The 17,301-nt window shown below is 39.2% G+C and overlaps 1 protein-coding gene across 1 annotated transcript in view; it reads right to left on the reverse strand.

Annotated features, from left to right (window-relative positions):
- LOC137168465 (thyroid hormone receptor alpha) overlaps positions 1–17,301 on the reverse strand; it is a 138,608-nt gene that overhangs the window by 80,712 nt on the left and 40,595 nt on the right. The window contains exon 3 of the mRNA XM_067571067.1: positions 5,042–6,268. The gene's annotated coding sequence lies outside the window, so the exon portion shown is untranslated. The remainder of the gene's footprint in view (positions 1–5,041; positions 6,269–17,301) is intronic.

A 17,301-nucleotide genomic window follows, 5' to 3' on the forward strand; every position in this document is an offset into this window, starting at 1 on the left:
GCTCATGCACGTACTGGCACACAGACAAGCCAGCGATCTGATTGGCTGATGCAGGCTCTGCGTTCTATACATCACAGCGTATCTGAGCCACAGGTGGCAGGGGAAGGCTGTGCGTTGCCGTGGCAACACGAAGCAGAGGGCGGGAACAAGTTATGGCCCTATGATGTGAGGAGACTATCAATGATGGGGAGTAATACATGTGTGACTCCCTCCATATGACTGAGGGAGGGGAGATGACAGAGGGTGTCTGAGGTGAAGCTTGGACATTGTATTGCAGGAGTCTCATCCATCTTTATCTCTTTCTGTCTTCCCTGACACATCATTCTCTCTCTTTTCCATTCTCTTCCATCTCTAATCTGCATCTTTTTGTAATGTCTCAATTACTCTTTACTCTGCCTTCACACTATTTTTCTTCTATCATGCTTCTCCACCTTGTAAACAAGACTAGGTCAAAACCTAGTGAATGGCTGGATTGTGTATGAAACGCTAGAGGGTTTTAATTTTTAAATGACAGATGCAGGAAGTGGAAACACGTGGCGACCAAGACACTAGGAAGTCTGCTAGACTTTGACTGAAGTCAGTTTGACACAGGGCCCTCTCAATACCATATATGCCAAATTCAGCTTGCATAGTTGCTAGTTCAAATTTGGCAAATTTGACTCGGGAGTACAAACTTCTGAGGACGGGAGGATGCAGTGCGATCATTCTGCAATTGGAACAGCAGCGTAATTGCAGCGTGATTAAAATTCATTCAAAATTCATTCTGGGATACTTGACTGCTGCGAGCTTCAGCTGTCCAATGGTGTAACTTCAACAGTCAGTCAGTAGTCAGTTGTGTTTATAGGGCAGGCCCCACTGTTGCGGTCCAGCCAAAAAGGGGATAGTGCACATTACCAAAGTAGTAAGTCAGTGCATTTCAAAGAAAGGAGTTAATATGCAGCTGTTCAGCTGTGCATTATCTCCACATGGGGAACTTAACAATGGTCTTATGATTAAGTAAAGCGGTTCCACATTTCAAGTAATTGAACATACTAGATCATAATGCTAAGGTGATTTTGGAAATCGAGGCCATGCTGTTCTTTTTTACAGCTGAAATGTCCATGTCTCCTTTTCAAGATTTTATGCATGCTGCAAGTTTATCCAATCAGATCTGATTTTGCTAAATGACGGGCAGCAGAATATTTCAAGTGTCTTCCATATGATCCCTCCATTGCAGCTGCAACATGAAGTCTATTAATCGTTATGTTATGAGGGTTTCACATGACAACAGCAGCTGAGAAAGCTACACAACTATACACATTATACTCTATTTGACTGACTTTTTTGGCTGCTGAATTGCAAAAAACTGATAGAATTATTAAAAACATATAAGGAATTAAAATACAACAAGACCAATAGTCTATAACCATGCTAATAGCTCTGTGATCTTAGTTTAGCATGTTAGCATAACATTTGCTAATTAGCACTAAGAACAAAGTACAGCTGAGGGTGATGGGTATATCATTTGTTTTGCAGGTATTTTGGTCATAGTTTAGTTTATTATTTTCCTTTTGGAAATTGCTTATGTGTCCACGGTGATTGTCAGAAGAACAAAACAACAAAGAACATTACAGTTAAAGACAGACACCAAACAGCATAGTGTTCCACATTATCAAGCAATATAATACCTCACCACAACATCACCAACAACCAAAATCAAGTACTACAGCAAAATATAAGTGACACAACTCTCATATCACAATGATCTGTATAACAAAGCTATACGCAAATCTATAAAGGATCTCTGAGTATGGATAGTCCACAAAGGTGGTACCCTGTATTTTTGTCCTTATGTTAACAACTCATATTCACCAAAGCGAGGATGTGATATATCACTGAGGATTTCCTTCCCTTTCCTTACTACTCTCTCCCTCACTAAGAAGTGTCATACTGTGTTGTTATAGCAATCTTACTAGACATATTAGCATTCTTATTGAGTTTGTTCTTGTTAACTACAGACAGTGAGAAATACTAGCATAAAACAGGTTAGAACAGTCTCCACAAACATCAGATCACTCCAAACTGTTGAAGCTTTCACATAAAATATAATTGTTGTAATTCCTTCCTGTAAACGACAAAGTATTGGACAAATTATGATATTGACTTGATGATGGTGTTGGATTAAAAGATAGGATCGCTAAAGCAAATTTCATGACAATCCATCCAATAGCTGTTGGGACATTTCACTAAAAACTAAAACTGTCAATGTAATGGTGGCTCTAGAGGAGAAGTCAGGTGATCATTATGGTCATTAGGATTCATCCTCTTTGAACCACAATCTGGCCTCCAAAACACTCTGACTGTATTGTGGCAATTGGTAAAACCCCAAATCTCTCTCTGAAAAAACCTAACTCAGTGTAGATTCTATTCATTAGAGCCTCAATATGTGATGTGTCGTAGTGAGAGACGTCTGCTACTGAAAAGTATAACTTGAAGCAGCTGGGATTTAAATGGGTATCGAGTGATATTAGCGATACTTATCAATACTCCTTCACTTTCATGGGACTAAAATGAAACTATGCGCACCAGTGCTCAATATGCACTTCATACTTTTATTTTCTTTGCCAAGTTATCATACCCTAGTGTTAATTGTTCAATGCTTGTTGTTCAAGTGTTTGAGATCCAGACCACAAACTGGCTGTCTGACTTACATGTGGGTGGAACAGAAAAAAGCACCAGCCTTCACCAGATTGAAACTCATGTGTTGAGAGAGGTGAGTCAACATATAGTTGCTTCAAAAATGGATACTACATCAACACAACACTTTGCATTTGAAAATACATGGCATACATTCAAGAGCAGAGAGTTGCTCAATTTTGACAGCAGGAAGACCAGTAGGACTACCACATCTAGCTGCACTAGCTAAAATCACATTACTGTTGAACATTTTTGTCTAACCTGGTGATGTTGGTTTCTAAAGTTAGTCATTTTGGTGTTTGATTTGATAAAAAGTGTCACCTTGACTGAACATATCCCATATTGTCCCATTAGGTTGCCAGTGTTAAACGCATAAATTGTTACACAAACACATACACGTAACGTTAGCTGTGTTTTCATGCACTTTGCAAAAGTTAGCCCACCCTCCACAGAATCTTAACTGTCCACTTTAACTACAGTCCACAGATGTAAACACATCCATGCCGCAGCAATGTGATGCTGAAAAACCTATCACTATTTGAGCACAACTATAAGGGAAACGTTAATTATACAGTGGTCAAATTAAAAATGCCTGCCATGAATGCCTTTCAAATAGCATGATGGACTGCTACAGGACCATACCTGTATATCAGTTCTGACCAATCAGGGAAGCAGAACCAATTTAAGACCAGTCCTCAGTACTCATCTCTACTTAAAGCTACAACCATCAGACCTCACAGTGGAGATGGTGTTTATTGGCTGATGTGCATCGTTAGTTTCACTGACTCCACACAATACCACTTAGTGTAGAGCCAAAATGTTCCACTTTATCCTCATCAGAGCACAAAACCTTTCTGCTGCAATTTTCCTCTACTTTACCTCTCTTCTATAAAGGCTAATTTTTGCACAATGGCTTGGAGATTATTGAGTCATGAACAACTTAATCAGTCGCAACCACTGTCTTCAGCAGCCCCATCAGTGTATTCCCAGCTAGCCTTGAATGGTGTTTTGTCTTCATTTTGATTTGGTTTATGGACAATCCCTACTACACTGGAAAACTCCAGATTGAAGAGTTGCGCTAGTACATTCATTGCAAAGAGGTGAACATGATATATTATACTTTAAAAAGGTTACCCTTAAAGTACCCCTCCTCTCAAAAATATGTTTTATTCTTGTTCTCACAGTTGGATGTTTGAGCTTCACTGTACAGAATGATGTATGTGCAGAGTTTTACACAACAAGCCTGTTTTCATATTCATCTACTGAAGTCGGGATGTTTCTCTGAGCTTACTGAAAATCTGATTTTAAGGGGCGGGCCTATGAGCATGATTTGTGATATCACAACCAGATTGGAAGCCAATCATGGTCCAATATTCAACTTCCACAAGTGCGATGTGGGTGGAAACTTGAAGCCTCCAGTGCACTGAGAATAGAATTTACAGTGAAGTAAGAGACATCTAGTGTACAGCAGTTAAACTTCTGAAATTAAATATATTTGCATATTCATGGACTCTGGAATTTTTAATGAGAGAGAAAGAGCTGAAGCCATGTTAAGATTTTTAAAGTGGTAATTAAAAGTAATTATACTTTTTTTTGTAGAGAAACCATATCAGGCACACATTATTGTTCCAAGCAGAGTATTTTTTATATGTCTTAATAAATATCTGGAGGGGATCTTTAAGCAAAATTTTGAGTTACATTTTTGTTGGCAGGTATGGACTTTTTATTTTATGATGCACATTTTAAAATGAGAAAAATGTACTACTGTAATATGTTTGAAATCTAAAATCTCATACCACACATTTTGCAAAAACTTCTGGGGGAATGTTTTCTTCAAATATCTTGACAGAAAAGCATACTATGTTTTAAATATTCAAGACAGTGATTATAATTATGAATTTTACATGAGTTTACATATACTCAGTTAAGGTTGCTTCAAGCTGCAAATCTTTTGCGGCTTGTATTTTCAGCCAGTTCGCTTCTATATGGAGGTTTCTTTGCCAAAATGTTATTGTAGGAGAGTTCAAATTCAGTAATGACCTTCATAGCAAAGCTCTCCTTCCATTTCTCCTTAATCTCCTTTCTCCTCTCTGTCCCATCTAATAAGGCAGGGATGCCATATAAATGTCAGTTAGTGATACAAAGAAATGAAAATAAAAGAAGTGAAAAATACGAAAACCATAAGTGTCCCTTTTATTCATTGGTATACAATGACATGATGGGAGCAAGCAACAAAATATGCCTCCCCACTATATTACCGTTATATTCTTTACACCCTAGCCTGCAGAGCCTGTTGCAGAGAAGAAAAATGAGAAGAAAGCATGCTGATAAACAAGTGTAGAAACTGAGGGAAAAAAGAACTCACCGATGCATTCTTCTCTTTATACTTAAGGCGTTTTTTTTCTTCTTCCTTTTTCTTCAGTGTCACACCATATGGATCTTCTTAATGTTTACCCTATTTTCCAAGGTTTATAATGCTCTGAGTTATATCTCCCAGGAAGTACTGTAGTCTTAGTGGCTGCCTCCAGATGACACTGCCAAGAACAACTCCTGCTCCGTGGGTAGCTTTACTTCTCTGGAGAGGAACCTCAAGGCAGAGGAACCTCTGAGTCTCTTCTGTGATCTCCAAAGGCCTCTTGGGCAATTGCTGATTTATGCTACAGTTCAGATCGTGAGGCTCGTGTATGATGTGCCTTGCCGAGAAGCACATGAAGTTAAGTTGCCTGCCATGTGGTACTCCTGAGTCTCTCTGTCTGGTTCTCTGGAGGCCTCCCTGGCTACTGTTGCTATTCTCCTGCCTCTAAGGCAAACGGAAGATGCTGAAAGTGAGCTGTCTACTGGGTAGATTGAAGCACCAGGCTAGTGAGTGTGTGTTACCTGCTGGGTAGATTGAAGCACCGGGCTAGTGAATGCTGTGGCTGAAAAGTTCCCTTGTGTTTCCTTGACTGAGTGTCAAGAAGCTGTGTCTGCTGAGGTATATAGTTGCCTGTCAGGTATAGAATAATATGACCCTTCTCCTTCCAGTAATAACTAGCCTGAGGTTCAGGCTACAAGTGTGGATCAGTACAATTTAGGCAGTGAGCAGGTCTGAACTGGCAGGTGGTAAGAGGTCCAAGGTCATTGCTGGTCGTCACGGTTGCAGTGAGGAGAACTTGAGAGGCAATACAGGTTGTCACGGTAACAGCAGTGAGAGGTCACAGGTGTGTTTTCGCTCTGTGTTCCAGTCACTGGGTTGGCTGTTTCGGTGGAGGAGGTAGGCAATGGGAGAAAATCCCTGAGGTAAATGGAGAAATGTTGCACAAAGAAAATAAAAGGAGGAACTGATAACAGATAAGAAATTCCTGTTTATTTTTTCCTTTTCTATTTCTCTGGGAGGTAGAAAGCAGAAGAGGTTTCTCTGATTAGATCAGGGGATGAGGAGGAGACAGCGGGAGGTAAAACTGCGCTGTATCAATCTTGAGTATTTTCTTCTATCTTATGTCTTTTGAAAAAGAATGCAAAGAATGCTGGTGGTTTCCCAGTGTCCATCTGAAAAACACAGTGCTTGGCTCTGCCTTTCAACATGTACACGAGGTTTCTTCAGTGGCTCCACCTATGAAAGAAAAAGACAAAGACAGGTTAGAATAAGGTTCCCATACCAGTAGAACAACAGTATTGTTCATGGCCTTCCACAATGTATATGCCCATTACAAAAATTATTCACTAACTGTTTTCTGACCTTCCACCACCGTGGTTGTGGTATGATTAGGTTTAGGCACAAAAACTACTTGTTTAAGGTTAAGGAAAGAATGTGGTCAGGGGTAAAGGAAACTCATGTTGACTGGAAGAAACACAAAACCTACAATGGTTTTGTTGACCCAAATATCTACTCTGAGCACCTCTCTAAGGCTGCTTTTAGACCAATTAGCTCTGTGTGAAAAAGCAGCCCTCTCATTCATTTGAATGGGGGCAGTCTGGTGGCGCAGCAGGGATGCCAATGCAGAGGGCTCTGGCAATAAAACACAGGGTTGGCCAGCAAAAACGTTGGACCTGGCTCATGGCAAAAGGTCCACAAAAAGGTCCTTGTCAACTAAATAGAAACAACCAATGGTGTCATTTCTCTGATTAGGACTTTCTCTTGAGACTGTATTTCTGCTTTTTGCTGATGATGTACTCCTTCATCTCCAGTGCCCACTGGGATAGTTTGCAGCCCAGTATGAAGCAGTTGGGAAGAGAGTCAACACCTTCAAGTCTGAAGCAATGGTACTCTGCCGGATTGCCCACTTTTTGATGAGAACAAGTTTCTACCCCAAGGTCTATCTCAGGGTCTTGTTCATGAGTGAAGGTAAGATGAAGTGTAAGATTGACAGGCAGCTTTCTACCGGACTATTGTGATGAAGACGGAGCTCTTCAAAAGAATTAGATGGCAGATACAAGCAACTGAAATTAATTTCCTTGACAGGCTGATGAGCTCTGGAAGGCGCTGACAGAACAACGCCTCCTTCACATTGAAAGAAGTCGGTTGAGGTGGTTTGGGCATGTAATTTGGATGCCTCTGGGATGGAAAGATATTCCAGGCATGTCTAAATGGGAGGATACCCCGGGGCAGACTCAGAACACACTGGAGGGATTATAGGGAAGTAGTGAGAAGGGTGTCTGAGCTACTTTGCTTAGCTTGATACCACTGCAACCAAGTCTAAGATAAGCATCAGGAAATGTATAGATGGAAGCTTTTGAAAAAGAACAGAAACACTTTATAGTCTCCGTAGGGAAATGTGTCTTGGACATCAAAGCTTCAGCATCAAGGCTGGCCCCTAAAAACAGCAACACAAGACAGAGGAATCATATAGTTATTATCCTGGAATAAGAATAACTCCCTGGCAGATAAAACGCCAGGTGAAAAAGTTCTTAGATAAGAATATATTTGTCTTTTTGGTGTGGTCTTTCTCATGGTCTTGTAAAGAGCTGGCACCTGGTTCATGTTGGGACACTCCCGACCCAAAGCAAACCTGATAAAGCATGTAAAGAGATTGGATAGAAGGAAAGTAGTGAATTAAAGTCTTCCCTTTTCATATTCTAAGCCATGGGGGAGCTGGGATTTGTTCTTTGTTTTGTCCGTGTAGATTGGTTGAACACATTTCCAAAATAACACAACTAGCAAGAAGGTGCTTTTTGCTGTAATTATGGAAAGACCAGTAATGTACATTAGTACTCACTGTTTGGATCGCTAAAATACTCCTAATCACAGTTAAGGACATCTGTCAAACTGTCACGGTTCTTAACACAGTGGTTGCATTCAAATGCATACTGATGAAAGATTTCTTTTATGACATGTATATGTTGTCAAAGATATACTAGTTTTTATGCACAAGAGCTGTGATTCATGCACAGGAGAAAAAATAAAGCAATGTACAATAACAATATTGTTTTAGATTTCATTCTGCAATAACAAAACCCACAGTACTTGTTCAGTATGCAAAGCAGCTACTGGGTGGAAAATCTATTGTTGGCAATCCACATTTGAATGCACACAATGTACAGACACATTTACACATACACACACACACATTCCCTGTTAATCTTCCTCCATCTGTGCAAGCTGCTCTTGGGTTGGGTCTCTGTCACACACACATACGTCTCTTTGTGTGACTCTCTTTCTCATATAGCCAAACACAAGTTAGGTTCACGATTAAGACACACACACACACACACACACACATTGGTGGAGGCAAACACTACAGTCAAGGCTGCTCTTAAGTTAAAGAATTCTGTAAGAATATTTTACATGATGAGAATGACACTACCTTTCCATCTGAATACAAAGCTGAGCCTCAATCACTCTTAACCCTGTTGGCACCACTTGGATACATAAATAGTGAAAAGGACAGGCATATAGACACACTCCTACACTCATAAAACTCTTTACACCCACCCGCATAGAAGTAAACACACACCATCACTGACGAAGGCCGTTCAAACCCTCAGCTCAGGGTGTGAAGGCAGGAGCTGTGTGGTTCCTGTACAGTATGTTACTTTGTTAACTGTATTGTGATAAGTCACATACACACCTATCCTCTTTCCCTTCCTTTCATTTCTACTTTGTGGCAAAAACAACAACAAAAAGCAATGCACTACTCGTCTCATCTCCCCAACTATCACACTAACACATTTGTTTGCCTCCCAGGCAAACAAACCTCAGCAGAGGGGCTAATTAACTGGCAGCAGGAAACGCCAAATGAAAGAGACATCAAGATTAATCTTATGAGGGAAGATGGAAGGAGAGAGAGAGAGTGGGGATAAGAGGAAAGAGCCTTTTCGTACAATATGCATCATTCTGTAAGAAGGGGATAAAAATGACTTCCATCCCCCATCAGCTACTGTGACAGATGTATAGAGCAAGCTGCTATCAGTAGTTTACCAGAAATACTGTACAAGTGTCAAGATGTGAAAGAAACTCTGAGTAGATGGCTGGTTGCCTGCCAAATTGGCTGTGAAAGTGGAGGAAAAAATGACAGTCACCAAAATAAACAACCATTTGGCTGTTGAAATGATGATGAGAAGAAAAGCAGAATAAAGAATGACGGGGTGACCTGATGGCTCTGTGGTCTTAATGCAAATGATCCTGAGCCTGAATTCAGCACCTTTGCGGCACGTCATTTCAATTTCTTTTCAAATATTTCCTTTCATTCAAGGATAAGGCTGACCATTTTCAATATTTCTCCAACTGTTAAAATTCCCATGAAAAATGCAAAGCCAACAATTAATTGATCCCACTGAAAACTATTACCTGCGAAGCCTGATTTATCTTATTCCTCTGTGCCATAGAGCTCCATTGTAGTCCAGAATATTAAAAACACGTCATTGAGCCACACTGTTGCATGGGGGGGGGAGGGGGACATGGACACAAGGGGTAGGCAGTAGAAATGAAATCCTACACTACAATATGCAATTTTATATTATAATACAGACATATATAGTGATGTAACACATTTTCAGAAAGAAAAACTGCATAAATCCAATGCTGCCATAAAAGAGTCCTGATCACTGATTTCCTAAATTGGTCACAATGGCCAAGTACAGCCTGATATACAGTATTAAAAGGTGGTGCTTACTGTGTTATAAACCACTTTATATAACATTACATATTGTCATACAGCCCACGCTAATGGAGTTTTGGGTGAGTCCTCCACCATATTTCTAACATAAATGCTCATTAACGTGTATTAAACTGAGACCGAAAATGGTCAAAACCTAATGCACTGCTTACTCCTGTTTAAGCAATGTTTGCACACTACAGTGCCAAGTTGTTTCAGTAAATTACTTAAGTGCCAAAACAATTAGTTAATTGATCGATGAATCAGTGACAGAAAATGAATTGCCAACAATTGTGATTGTAAAAAAAGCCAAATTTTTCCAAATTTCCCTGCATTTAATACACTCAACAATTAATTGAGACAAAAACAATGAGTAAAAAAATACCACTTAGTAGGAGACCTTTTTTTTTTCCATTGGAGGGAACACATTTATTTTGGTCTTTGCATGACTAGACTGGATTAGAGCATCAACAGAAAAAGATATGTACAAGATGTCTAAAAAAAGGGGAAAAATAAGGAAAGTACGCTTAGACGGAGAGAAGTGAAGCAAGAAAAACAGTGAATGATTTCATTTATTGTAGCAGTTGTGTCTCTTTCCCTGTTGCAGCTGCCCCCTCTAGTCTGCAAACACGTCATCATCTGACTGTGAAATCATTCGTGTGACCACAGCCAGAAGAAAAAAACAATCCAATTTTACACCTCAATAAAAACTGAATGTATCATTTGGATTGTGTGATGTGTGATTTTAGGGCTGTGTGACAAATGGATAGGCTGACTGTATATTGCTCAGCAGACGGTGTTATGTGTCTGACCCTGACCTTTGACCTCAGACACAAAAAGTTACCCTCAAGGCATAAACTAATAATCATTATTTTTATCGTCTCTGCATCTATTGACTTGTCTTTCACTACTAAGACACTGGCACGCTGACCTGGAACTGTGTGTGAGTGTGTGTGAGTGTATAGGGGATGGAAAGGGTAACGGAGGACAAGACACATGTACATACACTTGTGTGATTATTTACTAAAAGTCCTATATGTGTGTATGTATGTGCGTCTGTGTGTGATTAGTACAACTCAGCCATGCAGATGCATGTGTATGTGCACGTGTGACTCCTAACACACAGGAGTACGTGTGTATGTACGTCTGTGCGCGCATCCTGCGACTGCATGGGCACATACACGTGCGTCCACGCATGTGACCCTTTTTTTTTTTTTTTTTTTTAAATCCATTCAGGCGCTCCTCTGCTATACGATGCAAATTTTGGCAGAGGTCACCATCAGGTCATAGTAGCTGGTAAAGTAGCAGACTGGCAATCATAACGTTGGATTCATAATGTTCGATTCTGCTGTCAAGCATGTTTTATTCATCAATATAAAAAGCCCATCATATTTGTCTGGTTAGAGTTTTCTATCATGCTACATGCAGAAAAGGACAATTATCAACATCTCCCTCAAGCTAAGTCGGCTAAAGTCGATTGTTTTTAATCATTCAAGTAGCATACTGTTAGAAACAAAGATTTATTTAAACTCTTTTCGGCATCAATGTCCATATATAATAAATAAAATACTCATTTCAAAAAGAAAATGTAAATATTATACCTCAAATTCAATTCAAATTCCTACAGGTAAAAGCAATGGAAATTCTGGATACCATCCCATTAAAAAGCCTGTAAGCTTTTAAGCTTTTAAGTCCTGTTTGAAATTCTACTGAATAAAATACCTTAACTTGAGTCATCAGCTTGTAATTGGTTTCAAAGGGACAAATTATTGTCACTGCATTTAATAAACACGACCTCACTTTCAGAAACAACCGTTTATTGAAATACAGAACTTTGTTGATTGACGTTAACACTTCTATCACACTCCAAAACGGGGTGATTACATTATCCCCAACGTTGTCATAAATGAATTTATGCAAATACATATTAGCATGCAGCACCAGGGACATGCGGATTATATATCAAACAACAAGTTAGCCAACTTAGCTTGAGGGAAATGATGCTAATTGTCGTGTCTCCTCTGCATGTAGCATGATGTTAAACTCTAACCAGATAAATATGATGGGCATTTTCTATGGATGATGTAAACATGCTTGACAGCAGAATCGAACCGCCAACGTTACGATTGCTTGTCTGTTACTTTACCAGTAAGCTACAGTGACCTGATGGTGACCTCAGCCAAAATTTGCATCCTATAACAGAGAGGAGCACCTGAATGGATGAAAAAAAAGAAAAAAAAAAAAAAGAGTCACACGTGCAGTTGCAGGATGCCCACACAGACATACGTGCACACGCACACCCGTGTGTTAGTAGTCACATGTGAGCATGCACGTGCGTCTGCATGGCTGACACAGACGTACATACATACACATGCGGGATTTTTAGTAAGTAATCGCACGAGCATATGTCCGTGCGTCTTGTCCTCTGTGACCCTTTCCACCTCCCATAGTGTGTGTGTGTGTGTGTGTATATATTTGCAGACAGAGCTGCGGTTCCGTCTCACTACTGGCAGCAGGTAAAGATGAGGTCATAGGGTATTAGTATCTACTGCTATGTTGTTGTTTTTTGGACACTTTTCTCTTAGGATGTTTGGATGTGGGTGCATTTGGAGCCTAGAAAACCAACCCACCAACCTGCCTACACACACTCTGTAGCAACAACTGTGGGTACTCTGCCAAGAGTATGTGTGTGTGACCCTCTTTCATTTTAGGCAGTGAGGGGAATATGGATGCAAATCAACTCTGCGCCAATCAGACCAGGCTAAATAAAATGTTTTTCAGCAGCTTTTACTAAGACAAGAAGAGATAAGAGCATAATCTGTAAATATAATTGAAAATGTCTTTCCCTGCTTTGAAGCTCCAGTTGCATCTGTGCATTTTTTAATTTAGTAAGTAGCTGGGCTGTAAAATTGGGATCATATGCTTGTTAGTCAAAGAGCAGTGATGACAGAGGAGTGTATTGGCTGGCTGTCAGAGGTTATACGGTGCATGTGAGACTATAGGGTGAAAGAATGAGATAGGGAGAGTCCATGAAACTGGTTTAACAATAGGTTCTATAGTTTGATGACAGTTAACCGCCTCAATAGGCTGATAACATCCCTGTGCTGTTTTCATGTTGCGCTGGGTGTGGTGTTCCTGACGTGGGCGTGTGATGAATACTTCCCTGGCAGTGTTCAAGTCTGACTGAAGTATTCCCACCTGTGACAGGACACCTGCGAGCTGATCTTGTGCACTTTATATGATGGAAATCATAACAGGGTGTACAGACAGAGCAGGCAAAAGAAGAAGAAGAAGAAAAAATCCAAGTTGTGTTTACTGCTAATTAGCAAATGTCAGCATTCTAACAGGCTCAACTACAGTAAGATGGCAAACATGGATAAATGGTGTACCAACTTAACATCAACAGAAAAATTATAACCTCACTGTCAAGGTATAAGATAAGAACATGTAACGATGCTATAAGATACATTAACAAATACAAATTTATAAATACAATACTCAATATACTCTCTAATGTAAATGAGGTACAAGATGGACAGATTTTATAACAGTGACGAAAGGAAAAACAAAGAATCTACCAAAGATGTCAGATGATGGTAATTAGTCAAAACAAGAGTCATGGCAATATGATGAAGCCCGTCTTGCTTACAGGCTCACTGTCATTGTAAAGGCGGAGAAGAGGAGAATCTTTTGTGCCTAAAACAACGGCAGCAGACAGTATGACAGCAGGGAAAAAAAAACCTCACACAGACACACTAAACCACAGTTATGCCAATAAACAAACATACGTTTTTGCAGAGAAACTTCAGAGAAAACAGTGAGCAGCTCTTTGTTTGTACATCAGCACTGGTATAAAACTGAAGAGAAACATGTTGTTCAGGTTCTTAATAATTTTGTCTCAATAATACAAACTTCAACTAGTCTCATTTTGATACTAATTTACATTATTTAAATGGATGAAAAATCATGAAAATTTTGTCAGCTTCCAAAGAATATGTTCATTTTCAAAATTATCTTTAGGCCTCTGTTAAGTCAATAAAACCTATATAACCTGTCATATAAATTCTCAGTAATTTAAAAGTTAACATAAAGCTTATATGAGGCTTCAGCAGTCTGAGTTAGTCATATCAAGAGGATATCTGCCACATTTATTTAATTCTCTCGTTGTGTTTCCTCAGACAGTGTTTCCCTGTTGAGCTGAGGTAGAAGTATAGAAAAAAAAGAGAGACTCTGACACTAAGAAGTAGGGGTGGGCCATATGGCAAAAATATCATATCATGATTTTTTTCAGGCAGGATCACGATTCTTTTTCATGTTGGTTTTTAAGACTATTTTGCAAGTTACTGAACAGTACTCAATATTAAAGACTCAAAAAGCGTTATTGTCTATCACATAATGATAGAAATTTGTCTTAGGTTAGGGGCTCACAAACAACACATAAAACATACATCCATTTAAGACATAAAATTACATTAAAACACAAACAATTCCATAAATAAATAAGAGCAGGTGCGCAAAGCTGCATTAAAATGTAGTGACAGTCTATTTGGCCTTGTTTAAAATGGATATTGCAGTGGGGAAACCAACCTAACAATACAACCAAACTAATTTCACAGCTGAAAAGCAAACAGTTGATATTGCGTAGATGTATTAGTGTGTCATTTTGGATAACAAGCAGGATGTGCATAGTTAAAAAAAAGGCACCAAGGCAGTACACCACAGCTGACATTACGCTAGTTTGCGGCATGACAGAAGTTAGTGCTACCAGTTAGCGGGCGAGCTAACTGCTAAACAGTGGCGTTTCCCTGCAACCCAGCTGTCAGTTTAACATGACATGCTGCAGGACATTAAAACTGCTGTAGATTTCAACAGCAGATTAAAGATGTGGTACGAGACACTCGCCATGTCAGTGCTGTTAGCTGTTAGCCTCCTGCTAGCAGAAAGCAGACTGAACTGATAAACTTTTAAATACGTTTTTACACAAGAAGACTGTGGATTTTGGCCTCCATCGCTCACATTATAAGTACATTATGAAGGGATCTTCTAATGGTCAGTATGAACAGTCGGAATGATGGCATGAAAAACATATTTCACTCTTCATTTGGGCACAGTAATGTCATGAGTCATGTCCTGTTTTGATGCTTTGAAAGCTGTATTAAATGATTTTTGGCCAACTGAGGGCAGCTGAGCAAGCTGAAAACAGAATTTCAACATATATTCACCTCATTTTGGTTAACATGTTGGAAAAAAGTTGCCTTTTTACACATCTAGCAGTTTGGAGACATGTTTCTGTCCACCTGATGAATATAAGTACAATATCCACTCTCCTTCTAGCTCTGTTTTTGTTACCACCATCTCCTATGGAAAATATTTGGCTCTTCAACAGCTAAATGTCGTCTATACACAGCTATAAACCCCATCTAGTCGCTTACTTTGTCTGTCTGCTGTTTGCTGATGGTAGTATACAGTGGATTCATCAGCAGTGTTAGCTTGTCAAAAAATACACAATTCTGCAAGAATAGAATTTGCAGGCTGGAAAAAACAAGGAACTAATGTCAAAGTGGCTAAAAGGCCTTCATAGAGCTGTGGGAAACTGCAGAGGTGGGTAATAATTCTCTGCGGGTGCGCAACATGGATTAATTAGTGATATACTGATTAGTGATACTGATTAATGCAACAAATTCATCAGTTTCTATGAACCAATCCACTTTTTTACATCAGTATCAGGACCTGATATTGATATTGGATCTACAGCCTACATTAAATCAAAGCAATTTATGTCAAATTATATAAATTATTTTTTTTACTGTATTAGTATTTCAATGGCCTTGATGAAATGATATGAATATTCTTATATAGATGGTTAACTTTCAATTTGCAAACTGTACTTTCAAATGTACTGGTATAACATACTGAAAAGGTATTGAGGGCAACACATGAAGAGTCAACACCATCTCAGGCAACAAATCAAACAAAAGACAAAAGACAGCATGCAAATAATCATGACAGGTTGGGCTGCACAGCATGAAACACAAGAGACTGGGGGGGAGTCCGTTCAACAGGTGCCTCCAGTTTAATTAGGAGGACAAGTTTGACACCATTTACTGTCAGACAACAGAGACAAGAATGCCTGAAGCGGTTTTAGAGCAACAAAGCTACATTATGCAAAATATCAGTATATGCAAATTTTAATGTAAACACATTTTTTAGAACTGCTTTTATTACATTGACCGGGGAGGAGCAAGTGTTAGAGACTGTTGTTCCTCATGGATCAACAGTCTATGGAAAACCAACACACAGAAAAAATGCTAATCTGATGACAGTGATAACCTGTCAGCATCACTGAATACGCCACAAGACAGCAGGATGGACACTGAGACAGCTGAAGGAGAAAAGTTAAATGGACAGAAAATGCGGCTATGGGAGCTCTGTTGACTAGATGAGGTGGAGATAGGAAAATGATCTTTTGCTGCACACAAAAAATGCAAATGAAGCAAAATATACAGGAGGTAAAAAAAACAGTAACATGAACTACTGAAAAATATAATACGTCCCACTTTCTAATAAGCTGCTCTTTATTGGGAGCTTGTAAATTGTAACTAATAGATTTATTACTGGTTTATAAATCATTAACCTCTGCTTTATAGATCAGTTAAATGTGAGTAATACTAGAGTACTGCTAGCCTTTGTGTCTCCATATGGAGCTGTGTGAAATCTGTTGCTGAAGGGCTGAAGAAGTTTGAAAAGGAAGTGAAAATGCCGGTGGTGTGGATTTACTATGAAGGGAGGTTACCAGACCTCTGTAGATTTACCCAACTTTGCATTTCCCTCAAACCCAAGCAGCTTTTTAGTGTCTTTTAGCTCATTGTTTTGGTTTCACAGTCCAAAACGTGTCTGTTAGATTCAGTCTCAACATTCTCACCAACCTCAGGCAGCTGTTTTCAGATAAAAATCTCTAATAAACCCACTGTATGCTACCTGCCCAGCACCAAAGTGCAGACAGGTGAAGTTAGCGACTAGCTGGTGAACATAGTGCAGCATTTAGCAACTAAAAAAAGCCAGATATTTTTCTCTGATGTTGGTGGAGACCAAAATAGAGCAAAAAGGAGAGTGAACGTGTTAATGCAGGTTCAAGGTGCTCAGCATCTGGACTATGTGTTAACAAATTTAGTCCAATTTATTAACAACTTTAAGAATAGGTTCACAATTTTTCAAGTCTGTCTTAAAACAACAGACAAGTGTCCAAATGAACATTGAAACATGTTTTTCTTGTTGTAATCATTCCTTCTGTTCATACTGACCATTAGAAGATCCTTCATAATGAGCTTATAGTGTAAGTGATGGGAGACAAAATCCACAGTCCTCCCTCTGTACAAAAATGTATTTGAAAGTTTATCTGAATAACAATACTTCAACCGTCTGAGTCAAATAAAGTGGATATCTTCCACAGTTACAGTCTTTACAGTAAACAATTCTGTCTTTGTGTCTCGACAGACAGTGTTTTCCTGTTCAGCTGCAGTGAAATGATCGTAACTAAAAGATGGAATTTGGC

The sequence above is a fragment of the Thunnus thynnus genome, chromosome 17 (genome assembly GCF_963924715.1).
Source record: "Thunnus thynnus chromosome 17, fThuThy2.1, whole genome shotgun sequence".
In the NCBI taxonomy this organism is placed as follows: domain Eukaryota; kingdom Metazoa; phylum Chordata; class Actinopteri; order Scombriformes; family Scombridae; genus Thunnus; species Thunnus thynnus.